This window comes from Jaculus jaculus, chromosome 1, assembly GCF_020740685.1.
Source record: "Jaculus jaculus isolate mJacJac1 chromosome 1, mJacJac1.mat.Y.cur, whole genome shotgun sequence".
NCBI lineage: Eukaryota > Metazoa > Chordata > Mammalia > Rodentia > Dipodidae > Jaculus > Jaculus jaculus.
The window spans coordinates 58,978,115-58,999,658 of NC_059102.1; the positions used below are offsets into that span (position 1 = coordinate 58,978,115).

General features: G+C 42.9%; 1 protein-coding gene and 1 pseudogene across 1 annotated transcript in view; one reads left to right on the forward strand and one right to left on the reverse strand.

Annotated features, from left to right (window-relative positions):
• The window catches only part of Apba1 (amyloid beta precursor protein binding family A member 1), a 239,414-nt gene extending 234,733 nt beyond the window's left edge, over positions 1–4,681 (reverse strand). The window contains exon 1 of the mRNA XM_004653145.2: positions 4,586–4,681. The gene's annotated coding sequence lies outside the window, so the exon portion shown is untranslated. The remainder of the gene's footprint in view (positions 1–4,585) is intronic.
• A 14,841-nt stretch (positions 4,682–19,522) lies between these two features.
• On the forward strand, positions 19,523–20,187 carry LOC101616386 (annotated as a pseudogene).
• The last annotated feature ends 1,357 nt before the right edge of the window (positions 20,188–21,544 follow it).

Below are 21,544 nucleotides of genomic sequence, written 5' to 3' on the forward strand. Positions count from 1 at the left end.
GACCTGACCTTGAATGGAACATGAAGCACAGAGGAAGAAAAGGGGACCTCAGAACAGTGCGGCAGTTCCAAGAGGAGGGATGACTTCTGGCAGGCTACTATTTCATCACTATCCCCCAGAGTCGCTCTCAGATTTTCTAGTTTTAATATGTTTGAGAACATCCATCACTTTTAAAACTGCCTCACAGTTTGGTCCAATTGGTACATGGTAATTCAACATCATGAGGGACAAAGGCAAAGCAGATGCCCCCCAAAGTGGCTGTACTTCTATTAGGTAGGATACTACATGTCAAGGCAAACCAAGGAACCCGAGGATGCTTCCGCAATGTCCTTTGATCTTGCCAAACATGTTCGTACCTTGGGCCCTTCTCTCAAATATCTGTGTGGTTCCTTCCTTCAAGCTTATAAGCTCTGATTCAGGCTTTCTCTGACCACCTTATGTGAATCAACATCAGCACCTGCACTGTCCTACTCTAATATTTCCTTGTTTTATTCCTCTTCATAGCATTCACCACCTGGCATATTTAAGTATTTACTTATTTATGCCTTCATGGACTTATCTCACTAACAGCTCTGTGACATGAGGGACTCCCATGCCCCACCTCTGTATTCTTTGCACCAGACTGGTGTCTGACCCAGAAAGGGTGTGCCATAAATATCTGTTGAAACCTAACAGGTTTTATTACCTGGTCGTTATGTAAAAAACATCCCACTCATTCAGTTTTAAATTATGTTACCTTTTTACCAAAAAGTCCCACAGTAATGAGTATTACATTATCAAAGCAAATGATTAAAAACATTGCTGAGAATTTCAAAATTGTCATCCACTCTAGGTTAAGTTCCATAAACTCATCTATAACCATTACATAATTCCATGTAAAGGGTCTAAAAGGGTACGCAATTGTTTCATGGAAAAAAATGTGTTCAAGCATCAATGTATATAGCAGGCATAAATAAGAAAAATAGCTTTATATTATCATAAACTTGTACAGGCCACAGAATGCAATTCATTGAGTGTCTACCATGAAAACACAAAATCTGGAAAACTTTGGGCCTCAGGTACTATACCTAGCTTACTAAAATAAATTAATCAACTTGTATTTTCATGTGAAAAAAGTATATTGAGTACTTATGATAGATACGGTGTTGGGTGAGGTTCTATGTGTGAGTTTTGAAAAATCAACTTTATACTTCACTATAAAAGCCACATCTTGCTGTAACAGATAGAAAAGATTATCCTTGTGAAAATCTTTGCTTTCTCCATTATTTTGTTACAGGCCTTATTTATGTAACTCAGAGATTCCTGAGAGAAACCATGCATAGGATATCCTTTAAGTGGAGTCTTTTATTTAGACAATTTTAAAAGTAAACACTTTTCATGGAGAGTAAGGGACAAAAAAAAAAAAAAACACCACTGAACTTAGTGATCAAATACTCACTATTACAAAAACGACCTAAGTACTTGCCAAACACTAATTATATAGCGCTAATTGGTTCTACAACATATTCAAACAGAGGCTCTCATTGCCCGTGATGTTCTTTTACTCACACCAATGGACTCTGTTAAATTTTCACAGCACACATTAAGTCTGCTGTTCTTCTCCTAGCTTCAACCTGTCTTCAACCTTTCTGACTTAAAAAGACTATAGCTATATTCCTTTCTTTTTGCCCCCAATGCACACACTTCTGCCTCAAAGGAGTCACGCCTATACCTAGTATCCTCCCAACTTGGAGACTTCATCAGGTTAGCCCCACCCTTACATTTCCATCTCTCTTCCTCTTTCTGGATTCAGCTTGTAAAATAGCTCCTGTCCTCCGATGCTAACCCCCATCTCTTCCCTTTCTGTGCCATTCCTTTGATATATCACTCTCTCCTTCTCCTTCACTATCCAACTTATTAAAAAGGAAATTTGTTTTCATTGCTTGCTGTTCTCTCAATTTCTTCGTTAAAGCAGTAAAAGCCCTACTTCCCAGTGGCACCATGGTTTATGCCTTTTGGCCCCACAGGTCAATTTTCAAATATCTTTTATTTCCAAGTCTTCTGAAAAAAAATTATAATGAGGCCCCATAATGGAAAAAAAAAAAAGAGCATTAATGCTACTTTAAGTGAAGAAAAGGCATCCATGCAAAGCAAATGGCTTGCTGCAGGCTATAGCAAAAGGTACAACCATTTACCAGGTTGAATGACAGATTCAAACTGTACCATTAAGTTCACCAGTTCCATCTTCAGAAAAGCCAGGCTTGACACTGTAAATTATCCCATTTACATGAGAAAGGAAATCATCACTAGTTCCTGAGTGTGCTACTAGATAATCCCTCTTCCTCTGAGCAGGTTATTTACCTTGTTAATTCTTAATATTCTTAAACTTATTTGTAAGAAGTTGACATTGGTGGTTTTACTTACAAATACAGAGATGATAACTTTAAAAAAACTAAAACCTCTTGGAACAGTTCATAGATTCCATAAGTACTTTTCTCTGAAAAATGTTGCAGAACTGATGAGAGAGTAAAGAACTGATTCAAAAATTAAGTTTTATCAAGCTAACCTGAAATCTTGGATAAGATCCAACAACCTCACATTAAATTTTTAAAAAGCTTGACTTGAAAGATATGGGAAATTTTACTTCATGTTGAAGGCTTCCAGGGGACCTGTTTCATATATCACCAATAATTAAGAGAAGAAAAAAATGGGAAGGAAAAGGTCATATGTGGTAGCTTTAGATTTTTAGATTTTTCAGTGTATCCTCAGTGAAACTACAAAATCTTTATCCAAAGAACAAAATAAATTTTTAAAGAGAAAATAAATCTTTTGGTCCCAATGTATTATACCTTTACATCTACAGCTTTGACTGCTATAGGCTTTTCAAAGAGGACTGGGGCAGCTTGTTTGGGTTCTGACAGCAATGCAGCAGAATTTAAGGTGTTATGACTGAAATGTGTCCCAGGCAGGTTAATCTAGTCATCCGACATTTTAATAAACCAGCACCAAGGCATTAAGCATAAAGGTACTTTCGCTCCTGGGGATACTGCAGGAGAAATACAGACACCAGGGAGCCAAACTGCAGTGCACACACGTGAAGATGCCATCTCTCTTTCCATCGCTCTCTACCCAGCCCTACAAAGCCCATTTTTTATCACGCAGAGAAAATTAAACAGCTACAGACTCCAGGTGCTCCCTCTGTGTCCTGGTTCCTGCACACAGCGTGGGAGCCTGACATTGACCAAATCTCCTACTGGAGTGCTACTCTGGGTAGGAAAGCAGGGACCTCAATGACCAGAGATCCCATCACCATGGATCCTGAAAGATTTTTCAGTTTCTGAATGATGCACGGTACCATTGTGAAAGCTAGGAGAGTGGATGTTACCAGGCGGAGAAATAAAGTATCCCATTTCCTAAGGAAAGCACCCAAGCAGACATCAAACATTTCCCGGGATGGCCTTGCTTTTTCTTTTTTCTTTTTCTTTTTCTACACCCTCTCCAATCTATGGCTCTTATTTTTAAAGTCTCCCTTCTCTATACACAACTCTAGAGTTCATTCTAACAGAACCAACGCCAAGACGACTCGTCCTTTAGTTAAAAGGTTTTCAGTGCTTAAATGTGGAAGGAGGTCTAGCACTGGAAGTTGTGGGAAGGGGTGAGGAAGGTGGCTATTAAACACCCTTCTCTTCAGGTTGGACAAGAGAAAAACAATAGAAATCGCAGAGTCAGGCAGTCTGCGATGCTTACAGAACAGGAGCTGAGAAGTGTCAGGGAGGAAGCTTCCTTCAGTACCAGGGACACCGGCAGTCCCAGGATGGTGTATCCATCCTGTGCTCTCCCTGCCATGTGTCTCGGAGCAGCACTGCCTACTCCTCCGTGCCCATGCTGCGAGACCAGAGAAAGGGGAAGTGAGAGTCCCTCCAGCCAGCCATCCGCACGCAGCAGCAGCAGAACAGATACTCAGAGTTGCGGGGTCAAAACAACAAACACTGTCCCACAGCGTTAGCTCGGTGGCGGCATCCAGTGAAGCACCAGCAGCAGCAGACCTCCGGGCTCGGGGCGTAGTTTTGAGGAGCGTGGATACAACCACGCGCGTACCCTACACATGAGATTTTTACAAACCTGTCCCTACCCCAGTGCCTCTACCCACACTTCCCACACCAAGTGCATCCTGCCCAACCTTCATCACATTCTTTCTCCAGGAGAGTCAGCCGGCGATGAGGGATCCTAGCGGGGATTCCTGGAAATGCCATCCCGCAACACCTCGGGTCCTCCACCCCCATCCCCTGCACACACACTCACACACACACTCACACACACACTCACTCTCACTCACACGCACTCCTGCCATGGCTGTCTTCAGGCCAAAGCCCTATACCTCGGTGCGCACCGGGACACCAGGCACCTCTGCTCTCAACCCTTCCCCCCGCCAGGCTGGCTCCTGGCATCATCGCCCCCCTGGACGTCGCCTGCTGCCCCTGCTCGTGCCCACTATTGTTCCACGCCGCGCCTCCCGCGCCCGGGATCTTCCCCCACGACGCAGAGCCGGGCTCCGCGCGAGCATCCCGCGCTCCCCCAGCCCGGAGCCCGCGGCGGGCGGCGGTACCTGGCCTGACAGCTGGGTCCGCGGGCCCGCGGGAGCAGGCGGCGCTAATGACAGCGACGGTGCCACGCCGGGGACGAAAGCTGCGCTCCGGCCGCCGCCGCAGCCTCGGGCTCCACCATCTTCTCCCGCCGCCGCCGCCCCGCCGCCCGGCCGCCGCCGCCGCCGCCACCTCCGGGACCGCAGCCGCCCTCGCCCAGCTCCTGCGCTCGGGCTGCTCGGGCCGCGGCCCCACCCCCTGCTCCCCGCCCGCTCGTGACGCGCGGCGGGGCCGGCCGAGCCTGACGGAGGAGCGCGCGCACGCCGCGTGCTAGTAGCGCCCCGGGGCCGCCCACGCCCACCCGCGTGCGCGCGCGACGCGCGGCCCCGCCTCGCCCGCCGGCCGCCTGCCAGCGCCGCAGCAGCGCCGCCCGCCGCCCGCGTCCGCGGTGGGAAACGTGGCCGTTCTGCACACCCACCCACCCCACCTCGCGGCCCAGGCATCTGACGCGCTGCCGTGGCCAGCCCCGGGGCGTGTGGAGACCCGGGAGCGCACAGGGCCGGGCAGCCGCGTGCCCCGCTCCCGGGCGGGCGGCGCCGCCCTCCGCTCCTGGCAGCGACTCCCCGGCTTTCCCGCTTCCCCGCGCGCTGCACTGCCGCCGTGCCGCCGCCAGGGGGCGAGCCGCGCGGGCTCCGCTCGGGCCCCGGCAAGCCGAAGCCGGTCGGGTTTCCCAGCGCTGCGAGGGGAACTTGCCAGTCCCGGTCCCCGCCCGCCCGGCCGCAGAGCGCGTTCTGGATGGGGATGCTTGGGGAATGCTCCGCCCGGCTTTTCAGACACACGCTTTTTGGTTATGACGGATCGGAACTTAAAAAAAAAAAAGTGACTTCGAGTTTGGCACAGGCCACCCACTACCAGATAATGGCTCCGAGATCTCTCTCGCGAGGATGGGGGCGTCTGCCGCAGGGACCCCGGGGGCAGGTGTTCTGCGTTAATGGAAAGCGGCGGGCTGCACGGGCTCTGGAGGGGCCTGTGTTCTGGCGCCAGCCCCACCTGGAATCGGCAATGAAATAGCTCAATCTCTCACCTTCTTCGGGACAGGCTTCTCAATTTAAAAAAAAAATAGTGTTATATTCGCAGGAAGCCTTATAATTTGCAAATCCCTCTCCACATATTGTCAGCTACAAAAATGAAGATAAACCTTGGTTATCCGATCCCTGGAGAGATGAATCTGTCACCACACAGTATTTCCATATTATTTTAAGCACAATACAGCCAGAAAAATCTGGGGGTGTATCCTAAAGCATTCTGGAAGTCCTGTTTAGTTTTAACATTCACATGAATTTCGCATTCTACTCCATAATGAATTTCTTTGCTTTAATAAAGAAAACAATAGCTTCGCCTGGTCTGAACATATTTTAGTAAAATGTATACACCAGAAAGATACCCATTCTTGTCCTGTGATGTTACCTATTAATTAAAAAATAATAATATTCAGCACAAATGGGAGGCAAATAACGTCTTTGTTCCTACAGATCTCACCATACACTGACTGGGGAAATACAGTTGAATCACCAGTCTTAAGAGCAGCTGTGAGAGGTTCCAACGGCAAAGGTGAAAGGGAATCGAATCTGGACGCTGGGACTCCTTTAGGCTTCCTAAGGCAAGGACACTTCCTGTCGCCCAAGAGAGTCACAAGTGAGGTGTTTCCAAGTAGAGGGAAGGAAAGGGCCCGGGGCAGCGTCTGACGCTCACAGGAGCCCATCTCATGCGGCTAGATGGGAACTGAAGCTTGTGCAGCTGGGAGTGGGCCAGCGGACCACGACTGTGTTCCTGAAAGGTGTCTGAGTGGGCTGTGAGGAGCTGCTTTAGTGGAGGCTCGGGGTCCAGGGCTGGGAAACGTGAGTCAGGACTGGAATATTCTGGAGAATTTTTAGGATATTTAAGGTCTCCTCTGACTGCCCTTTGGGTTTTAGGTCTTGCCTCTGCTTTCATGTGAACTCATTTTGGGGGCTTGTAGAGTAGTTCTCAATATTGATTTATACTTCCTTACTTTGAGGACACTGTAGTTTAAGAAGGAAGCTAGCTAATCTTGTTAGAATTTTGGATTAAATAAGAGGATATAGGTCTTGGTCAAAGACTAATTTTTTTTTTTAAATTTTTTAATTTATTTGTTTGAGAGCGACAGACACAGAGAGAAAGACAGAGGGAGAGAGAGAATGGGCGCGCCAGGGCTTCCAGCCTCTGCAAACGAACTCCAGACGCGTGCGCCCCCTTGTGCATCTGGCTAACGTGGGACCTGGGGAACCGAGCCTCGAACCGGGGTCCTTAGGCTTCATAGGCAAGCGCTTAACCGCTAAGCCATCTCTCCAGCCCAAAGACTAATTTTTATGCTGTGACAATAACTACTAATTGACCACTTGAGAAATATAAAAATCAACTAGGAGACAAGACTCTAGGTGTGTTTCTGAAGGAGTTACAAACATGACTTAACTGGGCTGAAGAGATGGCTTAGCTGTTAAGGTACTTGCCTGTGAAGCCTAAGTACTCACGTCCTATTCTCCTGGTGCCACGTAAGCCAGACACACAATGATACAAGCACACAATGCCGTACATGTGCACAAGGGGGCGCGTGTGTCTGGATTTTGATTGCAGTGGCTGGTGACTCTGGCAAACCAATTCTCCCCCACCCCCACCCACATACGGCCAATCTGTTGCAGACTCGATGTAACCAGCTGCCTCATGCTGCTACTCCTGCTGCCTGGGGACCTAAATTGTGAATGAAAAACTCTTCTATCCTTAAGTTGCTTCTCTCTCTCTCTCTCTCTCTCTCTCTCTCTCTCTCTATGTAGTTGTTTTGATTTTGGGTTTGGGGGTGTTCTGGTGCCATTTGGTTTGCTTTCTTGGGACTGTTCTGCTTTTATTTTATTTGTGGTCTCACGTGACTGCTAAGCCAGGGTCTCTGGATGCATGAGTAGCAGAAACATTGCTTTAAGAATACTATACTCTCACGTCATACATCTCAGGGGTTTGTAGATTTACAAAAGCTTGTAAAACTGCTCAGCTGACATCACTGTATTGACAATTATTTTTTTTTAATTTTGGAATTTTTTCCTAAGTATATACTTTGTACAGACACATCATGTGTTGGTCATATTGACAATTATTTACCAAAGGGTCATATATGGAAATATTCCTTCTAATGAAAATGTAGATATATGTCCTTTATTCTTCTGCAGTGTCTTAAGTGTGTTCATTACCTTTTATGTCTTACCAAGTAAGAAACTCAAAACCATTACTTATAGATCTCCATAGGAAATGGGTGGAACTAGATGGGGCTGATATGTATATCTTACCATTCTTTTGGTCTTATCTAGATCTATTTTATTGGGATATTTTTTATTTTACTATAGATACTCTTATAAGGACTTCACATGTATCCATCTACTGACATTAACAAAAGTCAAAACTGCTATTCCATGTTTCTAAAGGTAGTGTTTAAAGTACTAGTAACCTGCCAGCTATTGTAGCAGGTAAAAATATATTGACACTGGGCCAAGTGGCTTGGGCCTAAATTAAAGCCTTATCTACTGCCACATGCAGATACAGTCTGTACATGCCAGTTTAAAGCCTCGTGTTACAGGCAGACTCAGTTATGTCTCCCCTTGGTTCATTGCTAACTCGTTTCTGAAGTGCCCCCTCTGAGCGCTCACACTCCGTCAGCCTGCCCTGTACCTACAAGAATGTCTTAGTGGTCAACATACTGTTGAGAAGGCAGAGATCCATGACATTTTTATTCACATAGGTTTCCTTTTGTCAGCAAAGGGCTTGAAATTCTGGGAGTCCCTAACTTTGGTCAAACTCCAGAGGAGTGTGATGGTATCTTTTAGGTTTTGATATGGTTGTAGACAACTAAAATTGGACATGCCTCTTCTGATAATAGTAGATACTTCCCTTGATTTTGACGTCTTCAGTGGTTACCTTCTTTCTCTCTCAGTCCTTGGGTTTGGATCTTAAAATCTGGGGTTGTATTTAGGATAAACACACAATAACTTTTGGTCATGGGGTTTTTCTTCATTTTGGTTTTGAAAATATTTGCTACTCTGGCAACCTGTCTAATCTATAATATAGACTTTTTGGTTAAAGAATTTTTTAAAATATTTTTTGTCATTTTTATTTCTTTATTTGAGAGTGACAGACAGAGAGGGAGAGAAAGAGACAGATAGAGAGGGAATGGGCGCACCAGGGCTTCCAGCCACTGCAAACGAACTCCAGACGCATGCGCCCCCTTGTGCATCTGGCTAACGTGGGTCCTGGGCAATCGATCCTCGAACCGGGGTCCTTTATGCTTTACAGGCAAGCGCTTAACCACTAAGCCATCTCTCCAGCCCTGGTTAAAGAGTTTAAAATGTACAGGTGAAATAGACAATTATGAAATACATGTACCCTAAACCAATAAATTTGCATTTACTTTCCAATTCTTATTTCACAAGCTTCTTCACTTTTTTTTTTTCTAGTTATAAATTCTGTCCTAGCTACAAAAGTTTCCCTTCTTTTCTTTTCTAATCCCCAAACAGGTCAGACTTCCTCTTTTTCACTGAATTACAACCAGTGTGCTTGTCAGTGATTCCAAACAGAATTTTTGTCCTGTTTACCTGACATGCTGGAAGATCTTCTGGTGCTGTATGTAATACAGCTGCTTCTAAAGTGACATTTCTGAGTCAAGAATGTTATGGGGACTTACTCGCTTTTAAAAAAATTATTTTATTATTCATTTGTGTGTGTGTGCATGTTCATGTGTCGCTGAGCATTTGTGGACGAGTGACAGCCAGTGTGTGGAGGTCAGAGAACAATGCTTGAGTCCGTCCTCAGTCTTTCCATCTCATTTATTTATTATTTATTTATTTATTTATTTATTTATTTATTTATTTATTTGCAAGCAGAGAGAGATAGAGAGACAGAGAGAGAATGGGTGCAGTAGGGACCCCAGCCACCACAAACAAACTCCAGATGCATGTGCCACTTTGTCCATCTGGCTGTATGTGAATACTAAGGAATGAAACCCAGGTTGTTACTCTTTGCAGAAAAGTGCCGTAACTGCTGAGCCATATCTCTAGCCCCATACTGGCTTTTTAAATTATTTTTTTAATAATTAACAACTTCCATGATTGTAAACAATATTCCGTGGTAATTCCCTCCCCTCTCCCCCCCCCCACTTTCCCCTTTGAAACTCCACTCTCCATCATATCCCCTCCCCATCTCAATCAGTCTCTCTTTTATTTTGATGTCATCATCTTTTCCTCCTACTATTATAGTCTTGTGTAGGTGGTGTCAGGCACCATGAGGTCATGGATATCCAAGCCATTTTGTGTCTGGAGGAGACATTGTAAGGAGTCCTACCCTTCCTTTGGCTCTTACATTCTTTTTGCCTCCTCTTTGCAATGGACCCTGAGCCTTGGAAGGTGTGATAGAGATATTTCAGTGCTGAACACTCCTCTGTCACTTCTTCTCAGCACTGTGATACCTTCTGAGTCATCCCAAGGTCACTGCCATCTGAAAAAAGAAAGTTCTCTAATGAAAAAGTGAGAATAGCTTTAGTATATGGGTATGAACATTAAGAGAAGTGCTTACTGATCAATTTGATGAGCATAGTATATACATTTAGCCAAACAGCAGCAGACGTTACAACCCTAGGGCTCATGACTATCTCTGTTGTAGGTTTTCAGTATCAGGGATGTATTCTCTCCCATGGAGCGGGCCTCCAGTCAAATTAGAGGGCAGTTGGTTTCCCTATAACAGACGTGCCACTATTGCACCCATTGGCTCATTTGGCCTGGCTGGCCAAATATAAGGTAGTATCCACTGTTGAGTATCTTCACTGGTGATTTCTCTCTCTCCTATTGAACTGCATTCAGCATAGCTTTTTCTAGCTTTCTGTCAGCTGGTCTAAATGGAGGAGGTTATCAGCTCAGTTCCAGCAGGATTTCTTAGTGACCATGCAGCCCAAGTATGTGGAGTCTTCAGCAATAGGGCCTTACCATCTATTCCTGGTGGGAAACCAAGGGCCTTGGCAATGGCCTATAATGTTTTGGGGGCATCAGGGACCTCCCTGGCCAACAACTCACTGGAAGGTATCCATTCCTGACACTGAAAATCTTCTGGTAACAATCTATGGCTCCTGAGTGTTCCATTGTCCAAAAGAGTAGGTTTCCATATGACTTATTTATATCCTCTTAGATTTTGATTAGCCCTCCCTTCACCTTCCCTTTACTCAATCTCTTCCCCTGACCTCACTTAGGCCTTTTTACCCCCACTAATCTGTCCTTCTACTTACATATATAGAAAAGTGGTTTTATGCTCATACCAAACCAACTTATGGCTAGAAGCACTGACTAGCTTCAGCCTGTCAGTTCCCAGTTCTGTAACTGGATCAGTCCTATGTAAGCCACATGGCTGACTGGGAACAGACAAAGCAAGACATTGATACCACAAGAAAGGAAAATGTAGAGGAGATCAAAAACATCAAATTTCCTGTTCATATTGAGCTTAGGATAGTGAAAAGTTAGAAACTTAAACTTCTAGTGTATATTTATTTTCCTATTCATCTTGGGCTTAGAAAAGTAGAAAGTTGGAAACTTAAAACTTATAGTGTGTATTAATCTTCCCATTTATCTTAGGCCTAGAATCATGAAAATTTGGAAACTTAAACTTTTACTATGTATTAGTGATTTTTCTCATTGCTGTGACTGAATGCCTGGCACAAAACAACTTGAGGGAGGAAAGACAGATGTTGACTGTCAGTGAGACGGGGTGCAGTTCATCACCACAGGGAAGATGTGATAGTGTGAGTATGAGGCACGTGATCTCTTTGTGTCCATAGTCAGGAAGCAAAGAGGTGAATCCTAGTGCTTATTTGGCTTAATCTTTTCTCCTCTGTAAATCGATCTGGGCCTAGAGTCCATGATGGGGAGCCACCAGCATCAGGGTGGGTCTGTCCTCTTCAGTACATTCTCTCAAGAATCATCACCATAGGAAAGGCCTAAAGGTGTATCTCACTAAAGCCCTAGGCCTTTCTTAATCAATCAAGTTGACAGTCAAAATTAACCGACATGTAACTATAAGTGAATTGGTCTGTAGATTGCTATACAGAATTGATTTACAAAATTGGATGTGGTGGTATTCATCTCTAATCCCAGTACTCAGGAGGCTGTGACAGGAGGAACCTGAATTTAGGTCTCAGCCTGGGCTACCTAGGAAGACCCAACTTTCAAATAGAAAAAAGAAATTAAAGATACCATACACACAATTTTTTATGAATAAAAAAAAATTCAATTCACATTTTAACTAAAAAACATGGTTATAAGGTTGATCAGGTGCAGTCACAAACCCTTATTATTCCAGCACCCAGGAGGCTGAGGCAGGGGATCATGAGTTCCAGTCCAGCACAAAGTGAGTTTAAAATAAGCCTGGGCTACATAGCAAGACCCTGTCTCAGAAAGCATAAAACAAACCAAAAACTTGTGTAGATGGATTTTAATAAATCTAGATTTTTAATAAATCTACAGAATAAAATGTACCAAAATGTTAATGCTATAGTACATAGAAGTAGCAGGGTTATTTTTCCTTTATATATGTTTTAGTATTTAAAATATTTTACATAATATGTGCACAACCTTAACCTGAAAAATTAAGGTTATTTGAAAATATGGTTGCATACATACCCATTACCACTAGATGCCATAAAAATTATTACTGGGGACTGGGAAGATGGTTCAGTAGTTCAAGGTGCTTACTTTCAAAGCCTGCCAGTCCAAGCTCAATAACCAAGCCACTAACATAAAAAGTGGTGCAAGTGTCTGGCATTTGTTTGCAGCAGCAAGAGAAGAGGCTCTGGCTCAGGCACACCCATTCTTTTACACACACACACACACACACACACACACACACACACACACACACAGAGAGAGAGAGAAAGTGAGTGAAAAAGAGAGAGAGAGAAAGAAAGAAATTAATGTTAAGAATACTATTGGGACATTTTGTATTTCTAAAACATTTTTTTCCTGAATTTGATTAATACGTCAAGACCTATTTCAAACGCCACATAGATGAAGAAAGCATTTCTAGTGTAATGCTATTCTTCTCATTGGTGGACTTCATTATCTGAGCTTTGTTTGCCACTGCAGCTGCCACACAGCCCTTATGGAACATTGGGGCAGAAGTAGACAAAAGTTATTAAAACTGGTTGCTCGTTTTGTGTAACAGTTGCTTAGATACTTGGTTGTTTCCACATTTATTTCAGTAGTAAAGTACTGGCTATTACGCCCATCTGGTTGGAACACTATAAAATATTGATATATTTATTTTATTTATTTATGAGAAAGAGAAAGAGAATGGGCAAGCCAGGGGTTCCAGCTGCTTCAAACAAGCTTCAGATGCATGAGCCATCTTGTGTACTTGGCTTACATAGGTTCTGGGGAATTGAACCTGAGTCCTTTGGGTTTGCAGGCAAATGCCTTAACTGCTTAGCCATCTCTCCAGCCCATATTGATACATTTAATACAGCTTACAAATCAGGGACAACTTTTACAGAAGGAATTATGGCTGTGTGTTTCAGTATAAAATATAATATAATCTGGGGTATTTTTCAAATAAGAGGCTAGGATATTAAGTGCTTAGCACTTTACTAATTTTTCTACATGTTTGTTTCAGATGTATCTTTTCTTCATCATAGAAATAGCACTTAACACCAGGGGCTTAATGAAGATTTCTAAGATAGAGATTGAGAGAACTTTAATAATCATTTCTTCCTCTTTTACTAGTTTATACATGAACAAAGAAAAACTTGGGCTACTATTACTCATTTTTGACAGAAGACCGTGTTGGTGCTGTTTCTAGAGCAGCAATGATATATGGAGGCATGATTTAAAATTGCTGCTGGAGTCCTACTTTCTGTGAGGTATTTTGTCCCAGATATCTTACCATCTCCTCAAGTAATTCATGAGTCCTGCAAGATATATAGCCCAGTGTCAATTATACCCCAGGTTATTTCCTGTAGCAAACATCTGGCATATTGTAGACTCCAAGGAGGTACTCATCTAATATTTCTTGATGATGGATACATTAACTATCCTTCTAGTCACTCCATTAGGTCATTCCAAAAGCTTATCAAAAGGTGTTGCTTTCAAATGACTTCCCATTCCTTTATTTCCATTTTTATCAGATTCAATGGGTTGTGAAAAAAAAATGTCATGGATATCTCTGTTGACTCAAAAATAAGGAGCTTAGGTAAGACTTGCAAAGAAATGAGAGTCAGAAATTTGATCTCCTCTGTCAGCCAAGGGAATGACCTCCTCTCTCCTTCTTCACTTCCTTCTTCTTTCTCTCTTTCTCTCTCATACACACACACACCACATGTACCATACTGAAGCATCACTCACGACTTCTCAGGCCTTTCCCCATATTCTTGCATAGTGTCATCAGTACTCAGGATGAATAATGACAAAAACATATAATTCAGAGTGCTGACAATATTGAACATTTTTGGTAGTTCATGCTAGTTTAAAAAATGTCACCAAATGTTTAGATCTTCATTTCACAAATCCCATTCACTTCCTTCTGTGTGCTAGCTGCTGGGATTGGCATTTGGACACCCAAGCCCAATGTCCTAAGTTTTATCCTCAAGAACTTTTCTACTGTAAGAAAGTCATACAGACCTACAAACAAATAGTTTTAGTGATTATACTGGCTATGACCCAAGGAACTCAAACAAGAGCCTGGTCAAATGGCATTTTATTTGTCATTGTCACTTGTTTCTTTTACATATTCAGGGCATTAAATTCTCTATTTTCTAGAAATCAGATGTGCAGTTAAATGAACAGGTGTGGAGTTTTTTCCCTTTTAAAAGGAATTTTGTTTACTAATTATGAAAATAATGTTCACTTATATTTGATTGTTTCCATTTAACCAGTAATCATACATTGCTCTGAGATGACAATATAGATGTAGTCTGTGAAGACAAAGAATAATGATGATCTTCCTCATGGATGAACCTTGTTGAAAAGAAAGAACTTGAGATCTTTCTGTAAAACAGAAAACTATCTTAAAAAGAGGAACACCACAAATTGTTAAAATGCATACACAACACATTTTCTACTTTTTATTCTTCAGAGAAATGTATCTCCTTTCTGCTTTCTACCTCAAGCTTATATCTTTTTATGACATCTTACTGTTCATTGCTTCTGAGTTAGATCACTTTTTCTATGGATTAAATTTCAAAACTACATTTTAATTTCAGCGTTCAGCAGCTGAATACTGCTAAATTGAATGGACCGCAGCTATGGGAACTGCAGGAACTGAGATGGAACCAAGGAATCCATCACTGGAGAAACCCCATGGGAGGTGACAGACTCAAGCCACTCTTCCTAAGGTCTTCTAGGCTGAAGAATAACCCTCTGTAGAGCTCAGGAAAGCCGCCTTGCTCCTTCCTTGACATTTGGGAACTATTCTCACCCTTGTAAGCTTGTGAGCCCATCAAGAAAACAGAAATGAAATGGGTCTCATTGAGCTGTGTAAATAAATTTCAATCTAGGGCAACAATAAAATATTCTTGCCAAGAAGTGCCTTGTTATCATGTGTCAAAAAACCCAGCAATTATGCATTTTAATTATATGTATGTAGACAGAAAATAGCCCCTTATGTTTATGTATTGGATGCTTATTTTAAAAGGTGGTTTAAGGATTATTGTCTGTGACCCCTTGGGGCCAATGTTAAATCTTCATACAGTAGGGAGTCATGTTTTCCCCAAGTTCTCCTATGACTTGCTAGTTCCAGGGAAAGATGGCAGTTATCATGTGTAAAAAGAAAAACTTTGGGGGCTGGAGAGATGGCTTAGCGGTTAAGCACTTGCCTGTGAAGCCTAAGGACCCCGGTTCGAGGCTCAATTCCCCAGGACCCACGTTAGCCAGATGCACACGGGGGCGCACACATCTGGAATTCGTCTGCAGCGGCTGGAAGCCCTGGCGCGCCCATTCTCTCTCTCCCTCTATCTGTCTTTCTCTCTGTGCCTGTCGCTCTCAATTAAATAAATAAAAATAAACCAAAAAAATTTTTAAAAAAAGAAAAACTTTGCACATCAAATAAATTTGCAGAATTCTGCATTCTGTACTAAATAGTACAAGTTTGGGTAGGTTTTTCTTCATGTGTATGTGGTTTGTGTGTGTGTGTGTGTTTGTATGTGAGTGAGCTCATGTGTGTGCAGACAATTGTACATATGGGTGCTTGTGCATGGGAGGGCCAGAGGTTGACATAAAGTGTTTTCCTCAATCACTCTCCTCTTTATTCATTGAGGGCAGGGTTGCTCACTTGAACCCAGAGCTCGTTGACTCAGCTAGTCCAGCTGGCTGTTGGTCCTGTTCCCACCACCCTAGCTCTGGGATTGCAGGTGAACTTCCAAGCCTGTGGGCATTTAGTTGGGTGCTGGGGATCTGAACTCCAGTTCTCATGCTGGCTCAACAAGAGCTTTACCCACTGAGCCACCTCCCCAGCCTCCCCCCTTTTTTTGTATAATTTCAGGGCTTCTATGAGCTGTTAGTTGCAGGTATTCCCCATGGGGTTGTGTGTTACCTGTAGTGGGAGCAGGGGTCAAGCATTGGGGGGAGGCAATGTTTCTGGGCATGATGTCCTAACCTGTGGCTCTTACAATCTTTCCACCCCATCTTCCGCAAAATTCCCTGAGCCTTTGTGGGTGTGTTTTATGTTTTAAGTCTACTTCAGTGATGAGCTCTGGATCTCTGCTTTGGTTAGGTATTTAGTGTCCTCAGGGTCTGTCTCCTTCACCCTGGTGCTGCTTGTCAGGCTCACCATGGAAGCGGCATTCTTGCTTGTCTCCCCACTTCCTCTGTGGTTTCCACTGGGGCTTGACTGAGATACGAAGGATAGTTTATCTTCTGGGATCTCACTATCTTCTAAAAAAGAAAAGCATATTCTCCAGTGGAGAGTGAAGGCAGCCTAGGTTACATTGGATAAGCATTATTAATTTAGGGAGATTTTAATGGGTATAACCCCCCATTTAGCCAATCTATCTTCATTTTTATGAATATGCTTTTGTATAAACAATTCTGCATCTTGCTTTCATTATTTAGCTCTTTCGGTTACTTTGAAACTCTTTTGTAAACACCATCTCAATGGCTACTTCATATTGAATGACCTATCTAATGATCCTCTACCCAGCTTGATGCTTGCATCCAAGTGGTCAGTGTGAAAAATGCTTAGTGAACATCTTTGTGCATAGGGCCATGTATTTATTTTTTCAGGTTTTTTTCCCTTTATGTTGATTCCCAGAAGTATTACTATTCTAGGATCACAAGACTCTGGATACAGATGGCTCACTTCTTATCAGAATTGACACTCCCATAAGTGCTGTGAGACACACTAAGTGCTTTCAGTGCCTGCTTCATTGACCGTTGCATCATCAATAAAAGCAAAGATAAAAATTTCTGCTAATTTGCTCACTATAAGTTGAAGTTTTGTTCTAATTCTTCTAATTTGCAATCCTTTGTTCCTAACACTGAATATTTCTGCCATGTCCATGACTGGCCTTCTGTGTGTTTGTAAACTTTCTGTTCATTTTCTTTTTTTTTTTTTTCATTATCTAATGAGGTATTTGTGCTGTCTTATCAAGTTGTAAGAATTCTTCAGATACAAGGGACATTCATAAACATTTTAGTTTCTTTGTTTATTTAGTTTTGTGAGATAGGGTCTTGTGTAACCCAGACTGAGCTTAAGTCTTATATAGATGAGGCTAACCTTGAACTGATCCTTCTGCTTTCACCTCCCCAAAGCTGGGATTACAGTGTGTCACCACCACACCCAGCTATAAACATTTTCTATTTTAAAGTAATCCTAGGGCTGGAGTGGTGGCTTAGAGGTTAAGGCACTTGCCTGCAAAGCTTAAGGAACCATGTCCTACTCTCCAGATCGCATGTTAAGCCAGAAGCACTAAGGTGAGGCAAGTCCAAGGTCACACATGCTCACTAGATGGCACAAGTGTCTGGAATTCAATTTCAGTGGTTGAGGCCCTGGCGCTCCAATTCTCTATCCCCTCTCTTCTTTCTCTTTCTCTCTCTCTCTCTTGCTTGCTTGCTGTCTCTAAAAACAAAAAGTAAAGTAATCCTAAACTTACAGAAGAAAAGTAGCAAGTACACAATAAAGTACAATCACCATTATTCATCAGTGGCATCTCTGGCAAATGTTGCCTCGTCTTTTTGTCATTTTTTATTAGAATTTACACTTAGATTTAAAATTTGAGTTTAAAGATTTATCCACATTATTTAATCCATTTTATGATAGGTTGTCTCCTTTGGTAAAAATTCAATATTGGGCTGGGCATGGTGGTACATTCCTTTAATCCCAGCACTCTGCAGGCAGAGGTAGGAGGATCACCACAAGTTTGAGGCTACCCTGAGGCTACATAGTGAATTCCAGGTCAGCCTGAGCTAGAGTGAGACCTTACCTCAAAAAACAAACAAAAAAATTCAATATTTGCCTCTGGGTGTGTGTGTGTGTGTGGTGTGTATGACACAAAGAGGCAGATAGAGAGAATTGGAGCACCATGGCCTTTAGTCACTGCAAATGAACTCCAGATGCATGTGCCACCTTGTACATCTGGCCTTATGTGGGTACTGGTGAGTTGAACTTGTGTCCTTTGGCTTTGCAGGCAAGTGCTGTAATTGCTAAGCCATCTATCCAGCCCTACTTTTATTTTTGTCAAAATATTTTTTTTTCTATTTCCTTTCATGGGTTATTACATATATATAAAGTTTCCTGATGACATTTTCATTCATTTATATAATGTTCTTTAATCATATTCACCTCCCTCCTCCCTCTATTACCTTTTCTTTCCCCTCTCCCACTCTTGGAGATCCCAGCAGGAGGAAGCTTCCAGTTAAATCCTAGCTTGATTTCTTTAGGTCTTGTAACCAAAGTGTGTTAGGATCTTACCATGTACATTTGGGTGTGAAGGTACATGCTTCTAATCCCAGCCTTCAGGAGGATGAGGCAAGAGGATTGTGAGTTTGTGGCCAGCCTGAGTCACAAAAAGCCTCTCTCAAAAAATGTGTGAGGTGAGGGTCTACATTGAGTTTTCCTCAAATTCTATGTTCTCTCACAAATTTATTGAATCTTTTCTTATTTCCTTTTTAAAATTTTTTAAAATTTCATTTCATTTATTTATTTATTTGACAGAGAAAGAGGGAGAGGGATGGAGGGGATGAGGGGGAGAGAGAGAGAGAGAGAGAGAGAGAGAGAGAGAGAGAGAGAGAGAGAGAGAGAGAGAGAGAGAATGGGCACCCCAGGGCCTCCAGCCATGGTAAACGAACTCCAGACGTGTGTGCCCCCTTGTGCATCTGGCTAATGTGGGTCCTGGGTAATCGAACCTGCGTTCTTTGGCTTTGCAAATGGCTTAACCGCTGAAACACCCCTCCAGCCCTCTTATTTCCTTTTTATGTGTCAGTCATCACAGATTGTATTCTCATATATGGAGGGATTTGTTGTTGTTGTTTTGAGGTAGGGGCTGGCTCTAGCCCAGGCTGACCTGGAATTCACTCTGTAGTCTCAGGGTAGCTTTCAACTCATGATGATCCTTCTACCTCTGCCTCCAGAGTGCTGGGACCAAAGGCATATGCCACCACACCTGGTTACATTCTCATATATAACAGAGCCTGTTTTGTGGGACTGTCTGTCTTACTTCTACGTCTCCACTATAGGTCTTAGGTTTGTATAGCTTCAGATATAGCTATTGACCATTGATACAGCCACTTATTTTTTCAAACACAATAATTATTTTAAAAATAATATGACCAGGTTGCGCGGTGCTTGCTCGCGCCTTCTCTCTCTCTCTCTCTCTTTCACACACACACACACACACACACACACACGAAAAAAAAATCACTTCCGGGAGGTTAAAGCCACACTTTCTCTGCTATTCTCGCTGCAACATGGAAGCTGCCAGCAGAGTGGCTGAGCGGGTTTCTGGGGAGCTGGTATCCGGTGGCCCGTGCTCTTTCTCTTCCAGCAGAGTCCTACGGCAACAATCCTCATAGTGAGATGGCTTGGGCTGTGCAAGCAATGCAGCATGCTGAAGTCTATTACAAATTTATTTCATCAGTTGATCCACAGTTTCTGAAACTCACCAGAGTAGATGACCAAATTTACTCTGAGTTCCGGGAGAATTTTGGGAACCTCAAGGTAGATGTATTGGACCTGGAAGAACTCGACTCTGAATCAGCTAAAGAGAAGTGGAGGCCATTCTGTTTGAAGTTTGAAGGGGGTGTAGAAGACTTCAACTATGGTACTTTGCTGCGACTGGATTGTTCCCAGGGCTATACTGAGGAAAACACTATCTTTGCCCCCAGGATTCAATTTTTAGCAATTGAAATAGCCCGGAACCGTGAAGGCTACAACAACGCAGTTTCTGCCAATGTTTAGGACAAAGAAGGAGCGAACGAAGCTGTGAGTGGAGAAGAGAAAGATCAAAATGCTGTTGACAGTGGAGAAAAAGAGGAAGAAGTCAACAGTGAGGGAGAAAAATAGAAAACTATCCAAGGTGGAGAAAAGAGAAGTCAAGAAAGACATCAAGAAAAGTGAAGTATCTGAGAAAGGCAGACAAGGAGCAGCACTCCAGCCAGGCACGTGAGTCAGCTGAGCCCGTAAGTGTCACCGTGCTATCTGTAGAGAGCTCTCTGGTTAAATGACTGTCCTTGTGTTATCTGAGGATCCAGAAGGATCTTTCTAGCCAAATAATCATGAGCTTTCCTGGGTATTCCTTTGTCTAAATTGTTAGTGGAGTCTGAATTCTTTCTTGATTTGTGGATTCTTGGCTTTGGTTTCTGATTTAAGTAAGAAATTTTATAAATAAATTGCATTTTGTTTAAAACAACAACAATAATAATATGACCAGCCAGGCATGGTGGTGCGTGCCTTTAATCCCAGCACTCAGGAGGCAGAGGTAGGAGGATCGCCATGAGTTGGAGGCCACCCTGAGACTACAGTGAATTCCAAGTCCCTCTGGGCTAGAGTGAGACTCTACTTCGAAAAACTAAAAAATAAAAACAAAAAATAATATGATTGCAATTGACATTCAGCTATATAAGAATCTGTTTGCTCCATTGAATAACATGGTATCTTTCTTTTTTCCTCTTTCAGCAACTTTGTGGGTTTCTTCACATTTCCTTAGATGTTTAGGTTACAGATGTTGAGTTGTAGGAGCTTATTATATATTCTGGAGACAAATTCCTTTTCAGATATAATATTTGCAAATATTTCACCCTATTCTATGGGTGGCCCTTCTACTTTCTTCTTTAAAATTATCTTATTGACCACTTTATATGTGTATATAATGTATTTTGATTACAATCTCCTCCAATTACCTTCTCTTCTACTGAACCCCTCCTATTTCCCAACTAGTCCCTCTTCTACATTGATGCATTTTTTTTTTCTTGTATGTGTCATTCATGGCATCTAATTAAGGTGGCCTGCATGAATAGGGGTGGAAGGTTATTTACATCACCAGTGACTACACCACTGGAAAAAAAAAATGTATTTCTGCTATAGTTACCTTCTCATTGATGGAATCAAGCACCTGACCAAAAGCAGCCGATGGGGGGAAAGTTTTTATTTTGGCCCAGAGTCTTGAGAGGCAGCTTCATGATGGCAGGGAAAAGATGGCATGAGTAGAGGCTGGACATCAACTCTCCCACAGCAGGTGGAAACAGCAGCAAGAGAGAGAGCCAATCTCCAGCAAAGGGGAGCTGGCTATAACTCCCCAAAGCTCACCCTCAGCAACACACCTCCTTTAAACAGGCTCCAACTCTCAAATTGGCATCAGCTTGGGGGCAAGCATCCAAAACACATATGTTCACAGGGGACATGTGATCCAAACATGGCAATTCTCTTCTCCCAACTAGTGCTAACCACTGATGACGTCTCAG